The following is a 12,118-nucleotide window of genomic DNA, read 5'->3' as shown; positions in this document are numbered from 1 at the left end:
AAACTTATTACTCTACACACATAGTGGCAACAGGATATACCATTAGGAAAGCGCAGAGAAGGAGTAGCATCATCTCAACTGGCTAATTATGTTAGGCACGCGTGATGGTCTGGCGTATTGATTAGCGCCGGCCACACAGAGATTAATATGGACCTCACTCACTTGAGTAGAAAGCGAAATTCGCATGGACTTTAGCCGGAAACAAAAAGATTCTTAAGTGTCAAACTTTGGTGCATGCGCGGCGGAGTCAAGGAGATGTATCTTTTCCAACTGCAAGCACGTGAGAAAGCACTCGCACGTTGGAGCGGAGGGCACGCTCGGTATTTTCATGTCTTATCTCTAATCTACAAATGGGGAGGTAGTAGCTGCACCGACATAGTCCACATCCCAAAACCTGTGGGTTCAGTACACTGAAACTCCTACAAAAACCATGGGCTTTGGCATGGATATGACCTACATTTAGAGGTCGTATCAGTGTAGTGATCGGGGTAATCTCATCGGCACCAAATGTTGGCCAAGAATGTAGAAAAATACTAAATGCAACATTCCATGATGATGGTGGGAGCTTGGAGTACAGATTAGATGGAGCAAGGCATGGAACTAGGCAATTCAGGGTTTCAGTTGTTTGGATATAAGTATTAAGATCCTCTCTTTCTGAACTGGAGCAATTCAGGCTACATGCTTGCAAATAAGTACATCTACGTCACTTTCAGCGATGAAATATATTAAGGTAATATACTATACTTGAGAAATTGTTTCATCCAGCCAACCTGATTTTGTAGTTGCATTATTCATAAACATGAAGAGTTCGTGCCACAAAATTATAGAAAAACAGGAAACAGGTTAAAATAGGTGCAAAAAATGTAGACAAGAGTGCATGCATATCTTTTTCGTTCATAGGTAGATATGTAAGCGAGATCCTGCCTAAATCCCACTTATAGTTCATTTTGTCATTTGTAGTGCAATCTTTTGTCTCAAAATTTGCACTAGAAATGAAAAAAATGAACTATACGTGGGACTTAGGCGGAAACCCACCTCACACCTTATTCATAAGTGATCATTACTCCGTGAGAACAGTTCTCTAAACAGATTGGTTTTTTTAGCTGAAATGGCAGAAGGAAAAGATAGTGAAACTCCATGGCCAAAATTTTGAAGGTCAGTCTTGCACAGAACCCAAACTCACCTCCAATAAACATCTTGAATGGGACGTTTGCATTGGAATAATAGCAGCACTAACAGCACCAAAAACAAACAACAAAGATGCCAACATGGCTGGCCACACCACAAGGAATAAGCCGAGACATCATTTGTCACTAACACTATTTATTATACTATTTATACAAAGACATGTCAAACTATGAACAAGAACAATGTATAGTTTCTCCCCCGTGATACTTCACTGTATGGATAAACACATCAGTATGCAGCTTCATGATGGCATAATGACCTGACCCTACGTTGCTTAGGAGTAGAATGTGCTCTTGATAGTAGTTTATCCGCACTGGTGGATCCAAGCAATGATGTAGCCACGGACCAAAACCAAAAGCCCATGCCATTAAAGTGAGCCATCACACACCAATCACTTGTTTAATGAGTTAAACAAAACAAAACTTGTTCAATCGGAGCTCAGACCAATTACAAATAGCCTGATGCTGAGGCAAGCGTCTTTGCCAACTACATCTTGCATGGCTCTGTTGAAACCTTGAATGAGAGATATGATTAGCCAGAGTGGTCAAACTAACTCTCATGGTTAGGTCTAAAGGTTATTTTGTTATTCTATCGCTAGGCACCAGGTACTGCAATCATTAGCCCACTACACATCTTTTGGAAACAAAAATATCTAGCGTTACTCCAACAATAAAAAATAGAATTACTCAGCACATATGCCTTTGCTGTAGAAGGGGCTTTACTCATAGTTGTAAAATGTAAATTAGCACACGCAATACTAAGTGTACTGATCAATATATACTTGGATCTTGAACTGCTAACCGCAACTTATTATTTTTTCCCTCAAGACTCAGATCAGAGGCCGGCAAGCAATTTTGGGTGGCAGCCGTCAGATGTGAACAGGGCAGCTAGGTGAGGTCCATTTCATATTTAATCAAAATTGTATTCCTACAGTTCGCACCCGGAGACAGCGATACTATTTGGCTTGAATAGCAGTACTGCTTAACTGTGAGCACGAAATTTGAAACAAAACATAGTCAGAATGGGCTTATTGGTGGATCTAGGGCAGAAGGAAGTGTAGCTTACCCAACTTAACTGTACTTCCTGCAGAGCTGCAACATGTGCGAATGCAGAGGCAGGCCTGAGTGATGCTTGACCATTTCTTGAACAGTATATATGATAGACATACTCATGGCAATAGTTAAACAACAACGGTGAATCATAGTTTTTTTAATGGAACAACAATTATGCTCAATGTAGCAAAGGTTTTTTTTAATTTAATAGCCCTATTATCCTTGTACAGTTTCTTCCCTGTAGTATGTAAATAAATACTTAAGGATATGCAATGCTTTACAGGAAAATGCACCAGCTAAATTGTAGGGGCGTTGCTCAGGGAGCCTCTGATCTATGATCTTCACTGAGCAACATAAGAGTTCAAGCAATCCAAAAATAAATCTATTGGATAAAAAAACAGAAAATGCAATAAGGGGAGTAACTTGTCCGTCCTGCCAAATCATGGAAGCAATTTAAGGAAGATAAATTATGCAAAAAATTTAAGGACCAGATTGTACAGAATTTATGTAACACCCTGTGCTGAACACTAGCTCAATGCCCAACCACAATGGAGAGCGCCCTCACATGCATAGCAGCCCGCTTGCACTTTTATCTGTTTGTGCAGAACGTTAATCTGTGGCATTATGTTTAGACACGACAGCCGTTACATGCTAGCGCAGCTCACACTAACCTCTTAACCTGCCAGCTCCATTTGGGCCAAAACTTCTACGGGCTAGGTATTATGGGTTGTTTGCTTTGAGTCTAACTCTACATTCCAAAAGTTTGTTCAGGTTTTGCTTGTCCATGATTCGGCTAATGTTGGCAAGAAAATGTACTGCAGTGAGCAAAGGTGCATGGACATGTAAAAAAAAATGGTAACCATCAGAGGAAGAAAATGTACTGCAGTGACCAATGGTCCCTTCAATCAAACTTGACAATCATCCAAAAAAAACCGGTATGGAATATCTTGGCACAAAGCGAACATACCCTACAATTTAGCGTTGCTCTCACTTCATACAAATGCTAATTCTAAATTGATTTATGAGAGTTTCACATTATATTTCCATGCAGCATATGCATAGCTTTGCTTTCTTTAGTTTTAAAAAAGATGAGTCCAATACTTGCTGAGAATTCTGACCTCTTTTGGAAAATTGGCGCCCTTTTGTCTTGCTGCCAGCGCAACTATTAGTAATCAAGACTTCATAAATGAAATCTTCTCGAATTACATCGACATGGGTTAGTGCGAGTGGAAAGCTGGAAAACGACTAACATCTGACTCGTCACTGATTCTCTTGTTTCAGTATTCCTGCTTGAATAAGAGAGGGAACATATATCAGTCAGCATTAATATTCACATCAGAGTGAAAATGAAAAAATGAGCATGGAAATGTCGTGGCCCAGCAGAACTATTTGATGACCAAATTCCATCCAATGAAGAACTGCCGACTTCAAAGAAACAGTTAACATGTCTATACACAAGTAATGAGTACTAATGATAAGAAACCAACACTCCAAATTGCAAAGGACCTTCAAATAGTCTCACTGTAAGAACATAACCTGACTAGAACACAGGTCCAATTATTGTTGGATCAAAGGTCCTACATACTGCATCGTACAGAAAGGGCATGGCGATCATCGCATAAATCAACAGTATCTCATGGTGCATTTTGAAAGAACATAGTATGACACCTCTTGCTTGCAGGCCACCGACCAATCATGTTCAGAGGTCCACCAGATTACCTGGTAGGCTGTTACTGCTTGTCCTTATATAAAAGGTTTAGAGGTCGCTATATATTGATCTAGAGGGTATGATTATAGGTACTCCCTCCGATTCATATTACTTGTCACTAGTATGGATGTACCTAGTACTAAATTTTTTCTAGATGCATCTATATATATTAGTGGCAACTAATATGGGTCGGAGGGAGTACAATAAACTCTCAAATTTGAATTTTATTTGTTGTAGTTATGAGAAAATTTTGCAAAAAAGAGCAATTTTGTTGCTCTAATTAACCGAAACTTCTGCCCAAAAATAGCACTTGAAACACCACGGGGGATACAATTTCTCTTTTTGTTACGACTGTGCACCTCAATCTAATAACTGGTCAAATTCTAATTGAACTCCCAGTATTGGTACTAATAAACAGAACTGGCAGTATGTATATTACTTACTCGTAATTGCTGAATTAGGCTGCGGTGCTGCGCAAGGAGGAGCATGAAAGGGAGCGAACCTGGTACTGTGCATACTACGTACATCGCCATGGTCGCTGCTGCCGCCGCCGGAGTCAGAATTCGGTGTCCAAGCCGCCCGCAAGGGTTGGGCTGGGACGACGTACGCTGGTGGCTTTGGTCGGCTAGTATCTGCCCCAGGCCACTACATACGCAGTACGCTCGATCTGCCTTTCTCACGCGCAGTCCGTCCACCGGTTATCGAGTTGTCGCCGGGCGGCGGCGGTGCCGCCGCGACCTGCGGCGAGGCCCGCCGCCCGCGGTCCAGGTGGCCAGGAGGACTCGCATCGCGTGGGAGAGGCCGGACAGGCCGCAAGTGACACGGAGGCCCAGCCCGGGCGAACTACTGAACAGATCAACAGACCGACCCTGGCAGCAAACCTGGCCAACGGGCCATGCTGTGGCGTGCCAGCCCGCCAGGATGCGGATTCAGCCCGTCACAAGCCCAGCACGGCATGCGGCTAGTCAGGTCTCGGATGAGGATACATGATTACATGAAAATCAAATGTACGATGTGGGATTCACAATGTGAGGATGCAGGTTTAAGGGAAAAAAAAAGAACAATATGTTAACCGCTTTCGAGAGAGTCGTGCATGACGTCACACAGTTCTATTTTGGCCTAGCGAATTAGTGGAAAAAAGAGTTCATACTCCGTCCCATCTCAAATAAGTAGACAGCTAGCTCTAAATTTTATTCATAAAAAAATATACTTTTACATTTCCAATGCATTTTAATTACTTCTCTCTCACCGCACGGAATCAAACCCAATAATATTAAGCATATATTCTTCTTGTTTTCTACATACATTTAAACTACCCATAGTTGGAGTAATTAAGGTAGTAACATAGAACTACATGCATTACCACCTAGGCATTTTGATGACATGGCTTAACATTAAACGAACAAAGAGATGGTTGTGGTAACTAGCCATGTTACCAGAACATCACACTTTCCAAGTTACAATGAGTCTATAAGGTAATTAACACTCATTCATGATACTACATCTAAGTTACTACTATGCACTATAAATGTAGTAGCATTAACTACTATCATATGCATGCCACTATCTTATGTTACTTCCCACTATGACTAGTCTTAGAGCAAGTACAATAAGATTCAGTCAGCAATCTACAAGACATAAAATATTATATCCTTGTTTAGTTGGATGAGAGAGATTAGGTGAGAGAATGGAAGTGGACTCTCATGCAAGAGTCAGCTCTAGCACATGCTACTAGGCACTTTGTGAAACTAGAAGGTAGACCTTATATTGTAAAAGTACTACACTTTTATAGATCACTATTGTATATGCTAGCTATAAATTAACTATAAATGACGTGGCAAACTAATATACTCCCTCCGGTCCGGTATTCTAGTCCCCGAGTGAAAAACTATTTGTTCCGAAACATCCATGAAATAAGGCCCGTTTTAATTAATGGTCTAACTATTCACATCCTAGAATTACTCCCAGCCGCACCACATTCCCTCTCTCTCTCTTTTTTTTAGGTTGTGTAAAACCATTTCATTGCATGCACATGTGAAAAGAGACTTGCATGGATCGCTGCTGTGTTTGTTCTCTCGCCTTCCTCTTCTTCATTGACTTCACTCACGTTCATATTCCTGGCTTGGTTCACACGAGGAGAAACACCCCTATACCATGATATAAAAGCCACAACCCCAGCCATGGTAAACCCAATCCTTCATCAACCTAACATAGGTGATGGCCAAGTTGGAGGAAGGAGAAGTCGGGGTGGTGGAGGGCCATGCCGTGGAGGAGGTTGACAGCCATGCCGTCATGGAGATGGACGTGGATGAAGTGGTACATGAGTAGGAGGGCGAAGGCGCAGTGAAAGACGAGGTCAATGCCGTGGTGGAAGTGGTTGACAACAACGTGGTGCTCCAGGGTCGTGCACGCGTCGACGAGCTATTCGCCCGGGCTGAATTCATCCGCAACAACAATCTAGCGCTCACCGAAAGCACCGCCATGTACACATCTACATGTGCGGGTTGCATCTATCCGACGGCGTGCAGAAGGTGTGGTGTGCGAGGTGAGAACTCAATCTTTCTTTGCATTGGTTGCAGTCTACCAGTGCCAAAGGATTTGCATTCTTGCGATGTTTGCGGGAACCCTCTTCTTTGTGACAAGTACTGGTGCAAGGATTGCGCAGCAACAGTCGGGCTTGATAAAGATGGGGTATGCATATGTTGCGATCGCAACCCCTCCAACTATGTAGTTGCCAAGCAGAATGTGGAGTTTGTGTCGGGTACCCAGGCTTAGTAGTTTATAGGGTTTTCTATTTCCGTGCCCTCGGGTCCTTAGTTGTGCTCAGTTTTCCTCAGCTCCTTAGTTTTTCCTCAGTTTTCCCCAGGCCTTGTCTGAAACCCGCAGAAGGAGCTCGGGCGGGAGGAATCCCGTTAAGTTGACCGTTAGTGGGGCCGCTGTTGGTGCCCCGCCGTGGACACGTCTCCACTTATCCATATTATCATGGGACCCACAACTTGTCCACGCTAGCACGCCGGACCCACAGCTTACCCAGGTGACCGTTGCAAAATGGGAGCCCGAGCCAGCCCCGCGCCCGTGCTCGTGCCATTGCTTCCCCTTTCTTTCCCCGCGCCCCATTGTTGTTCTTCTCCGCCAGCGGCACCCTTCTCCGGCAGGCGGGTGATGTCTAGTTTCTCTTCGACCTCCCGTTCTTCATGGCCGCAGTATGGACTCGTGCCTTTGACAAGATGACCTGACTGCCCACGCAAGGAGCCTCTGAAGCGGTCGATCTGTAAGACGGACGACAACAGCAACCGTGGACGTGAGTACCTTGCATGCAAGAGCTTGCCATATAGAGATGGGGATAAGGTTAGATCTCGCTCCAATTGCTCTATTTTCTCTCGATTTTCTTGTTATTCCCTTGAATTTGGGATTTAGGGTTCACGTTGTTGTTTTCAGCTCTTGAAGAAATGCAGGCATTTCGAGTGGATCGATGTTTATGTTCAAAGGCTTCAATTGCAGGAATCAATTGGCGCTATTGGGGAGCGCAATTTGGGAGGGGGGGGACTTGCTGTAGAGAATGCGGCGGAGAGAGGAGTCGTTCCGATTAGGGCCCTTTCGATTATGCCTAATGCTCCCAATGCAGAACTGGTGGAAGTGAAGGGAGAACTGAAGAAAATGAACAAGCAGTTAAGGGAGCTGATCGAGTTGAAGAAGCAAGCTAATCTGATGGATGGTTGTTTTGTTGTTGTATAATTGCGATCGGATTCTTATCATTGCTCATCAGGAGCTAGAAGTTGTTACAAGGGATCCCTTGTTACAAATCCATTATTCAGTTACATGTACTTGTAGTTGTTTTCAAAGTTAGTGTGACAAATAGGAATGCTAAAGATAGTTGATAATTGTTAGAGGGGTCACAAATAATGCATTCACCGAAATCCCACAAATATGTATGTCTCATGTTTATACCAAAATTATACCACTTTTGGGACGTTTCAAATAACCAACACTGTAATCCCTAAAAGAAAAGGAATGCTAAAGATAGTTGATAACTGTTAGAGGGGTGACAAATAATGCATCAACGAAATCCCACAAATATGTATGCCTCATGTTTATACCAAAATTATACCACTTTTGGGACGTTTGAAATTACCAAAACTATATCCCAAACTATATTCCCTAAAAGAAAAGGAATGCTAAAGATAGTTGATAATTGTTAGAGGGGTGATAAATAATCCGTTCACCGAAATCCCACAAATATGTCAAATATGTATGCCTCATGTTTATACCAAAATTATACCACTTTTGGGCCGTTTCATATTACCAAAACTATATTCCCTAAAATAAAAGGAATGCTAAAGATAGTCGATAATTGTTAGAGGGGTGACAAATAATGCATTCACCGAAATCGCACAAATATGTATGCCTCATGTTTATACCAAAATTATACTACTTTTGGGATGTTTGAAATTACCAAAACGATATCCCAAACTATATTCCCTAAAAGAAAAGGAATGCTAAATAAATTTGATAATTATTAGAGGGGTGATAAATAATCCATTCACCGAAATCCCACAAATATTACAAATATGTATGCCTCATGTTTATACCAAAATTATACCACTTTTGGGCCTTTTCATATTACGAAAACTATATTTCCTAAAAGAAAAGGAATGCTAAAGAAAGTTGATAATTGTTAGAGGGGTGATAAATATGTATGCCTCATGTTTATACCAAAATTATACTACTTTTGGGCCGTTTCAAATTACGAAAACTATATTCCCTAAAAGAAAAGGAATGCTAAAGAGAGTTGATAATTGTTAGAGGGGTGATAAATAATCCATTCACCGAAATCCCACAAATATGTATGTCTCGTGTTTGTACCAAAATTATACCACTTTTGGGACGTTTCAAATAACCAAAACTATATCCCAAATTATATTCCCTAAAAGAAAAGGAATGCCAACAAGAGTTTATAATTTTTAGCGCGTGAAAAATAATACAGATAGAGGGTGGAAGCTAGCCACCGACAGAGAGAGAGAGGGTGGTGGCCCCGATCAGAGAGAGAAAGGGGTTATCCTACCTGTTAGATCATACAATCAACGGTCGGCGGGCACGATCCGCGTGACAAGGGCTAGATCAATCAGGGCAAGGTTGGTTGTCCCTTGTGAGAATTTGTGAAGGGAGAGGGAAAAACTGAGTAGTATCAAGAAACCAAAGGCACGTGAGTAGTAAACAGATTAAGGGATTCAAATATGAGATTTAAAAAATGGAAAATGCGTGTTTTGTACAATGAAACCCATCTTGGCCTTCCTCAAACTATTTGCAATACAAATATACATGAGTGTGAAAATTGTGGCCTCATTCAGACAAAGTATGGACAAGTATTTGTATGCTTAATCTCTATGTTAGGATGATTATGCTTTATGCTTATATATCTTGATATATACATGTCCATACTGATGGCGTGTATTTCACACGTTCGTTGGGCAACCCCAAGAGGAAGGTATGATGCGCACAGCAGCAAGTTTTCCCTCAGAAAGAAACCAAGGTTTATCGAACCAGGAGGAGCCAAGAAGCACGTTGAAGGTTGATGGCGGCGGGATGTAGTGCGGCGCAACACCGTAGATTCCGGCGCCAACGTGGAACCTGCACAACACAACCAAACTACTTTGCCCCAACGAAACAGATGAGGTTGTCAATCTCACCGGCTTGCCGTAACAAAGGATTAACCGTATTGTGTGGAAGATGATTGTTTGCAGAGAAAACAAGTAGAAACAAGTATTGCAGTAGATTGTATTTCAAGAAAGAGAATTGGACCGGGGTCCACAGCTCACTAGAGGTGTCTCTCCCATAAGACGAACAAGCATGTTGGGTGAACAAATTACAGCTTGGGCAATTGACAAATAAAGAGAGCATGACAATGCACATACATATCATGATGAGTATAGTGAGATTTAATTGGGCATTACGACAAAGTACATAGACCGCCATCCAACCGCATCTATGCCTAAAAAGTCCACCTTCAGGTTATCATCCGAACCCCTCCAAGCATTAAGTTGCAAGCAACAGACAATTGCATTAAGTATGGTGCGTAATGTAATCAACAACTACATCCTTAGACATAGCATCAATGTTTTATCCCTAGTGGCAACAAGCACAACACAACCTTAGAACTTTCTCGTCACCGTCCCGTGTGTCAATGCAGCATGAACCCACTATCGAGCATAAGTACTCCCTCTTGGAGTTAAAAGCATCTACTTGGCCAGAGCATCTACTAATAACGGAGAGCATGCAAGATCATAAACAACACATAAGCATAACTTTGATAATCAACATAACAAGTATTCTCTATTCATCGGATCCCAACAAACGCAACATATAGAATTACATATAGATGATCTTGATCATGATAGGCAGCTCACAAGATCCGACAATGATAGCACAATGGGGAGAAGACAACCATCTAGCTACCGCTATGGACCCATAGTCCAGGGGTAGACTACTCACTCATCACTCCGGAGGCGACCATGGCGGTGTAGAGTCCTCCGGGAGATGATTCCCCTCTCCGGCAGGGTGCCGGAGGCGATCTCCGGGATCCCCCGAGATGGGATCGGCGGCGACGGCGTCTCGCAATGTTTTCCGTATCGTGGCTCTCGGCATCGGGGGTTTCGTCACGGAGGCTATTTGTAGGCGGAAGGGCAAGTCAAGAGGCGGCACGGGGGCCCACACCACAGGCCGGCGCGGCCAAGGGGGGCCGCGCCGCCCTAGGGTTTGGCGCCCCGTGGCCCCTCTTCGTCTCTCCTTCGGACTTCCGGAAGCTTCGTGAGAAAATAGGCCTCCGGGCTTTTATTTCGTCCAATTCCGAGAATATTTCTTTACTAGGATTTCTGAAACCAAAAACAGCAGTAAAACAAAGAATCGGCACTTCGGCATCTTGTTAATAGGTTAGTTCCGTAAAATGCACGAATATGATATAAAGTGTGCATAAAACATGTAGATAACATCAATAATGTGGCATGGAACACAAGAAATTATCGATACGTTGGAGACGTATCAGCATCCCCAAGCTTAGTTCTCGCTCGTCCCGAGCAGGTAAAACGATAACAAAGATAATTTCCGGAGTGACATGCCATCATAAACTTGATCATACTATTTGTAAGGCATATGTAGAGAATGCAGCGATCAAAACAATGTGTATGACATGAGTAAACAAGTGAATCATAAAGCAAAGACTTTTCATGAATAGCATTTCAAGACAAGCATCAATAAGTCTTGCATAAGAGTTAACTCATAAAGCAATAATTCGAAGTAAAGGTATTGAAGCAACACAAAAGAAGATTAAGTTTCAGCAGTTGCTTTCAACTTGTAACATGTATATCTCATGGATATTGTCAACATAGAGTAATATAATAAGTGCAATAAGCAAGTATGTAAGAATCAATGCACAGTTCACACAAGTGTTTGCTTCTTGAGGTGGAGAGAAATAGGTGAACCGACTCAACATAAAAGTAAAGAGAATGGTCCTCATAGAGGAAAAGCATCGATTGCTATATTTGTGCTAGAGCTTTGATTTTGAAAACATGAAACAATTTTGTCAACGGTAGTAATAAAGCATATGCATCATGTAAATTATATCTTATAAGTTGCAAGCCTCATGCATAGTGTACTAATAGTGCTCGCACCTTGTCCTAATTAGCTTGGACTACCCGGATTATCACCGCAATACATATGCTTTAACCAAGTATCACAAAGGGGTACCTCTATGCCGCTCGTACAAAGGTCTAAGGAGAAAGCTCGCATTTGGATTTCTCGCTTTTGATTATTCTCAACTTAGACATCCATACCGGGACAACATAGACAACAGATAATGGACTCCTCTTTTAATGCTTTAAGCATTCAACAACAATTAATTCTTTTCTCATTAGAGATTTGAGGATGTTTGTCCAAAACTGAAACTTCCACCATGGAACATGGCTTTAGTTAGCGGCCCAATGTTCTTCTCTCACAATATGCATGCTCAAACCATTCAACTCAGTGTAGATCGCCCTTACTTCAGACAAGACGAACATGCATAGCAACTCACATGAAATTCAACAATGAGTTGATGGCGTTCCCAAGCAAACATGGTTATCGCGCAACAAGCAACTTAATAAGAGATAAAGTGCATAATTACATATTCAATACCACA

Source organism: Lolium rigidum, chromosome 4 (genome assembly GCF_022539505.1).
Source record: "Lolium rigidum isolate FL_2022 chromosome 4, APGP_CSIRO_Lrig_0.1, whole genome shotgun sequence".
Taxonomy (NCBI): domain Eukaryota; kingdom Viridiplantae; phylum Streptophyta; class Magnoliopsida; order Poales; family Poaceae; genus Lolium; species Lolium rigidum.
This window is presented reverse-complemented; position numbering follows the sequence as displayed.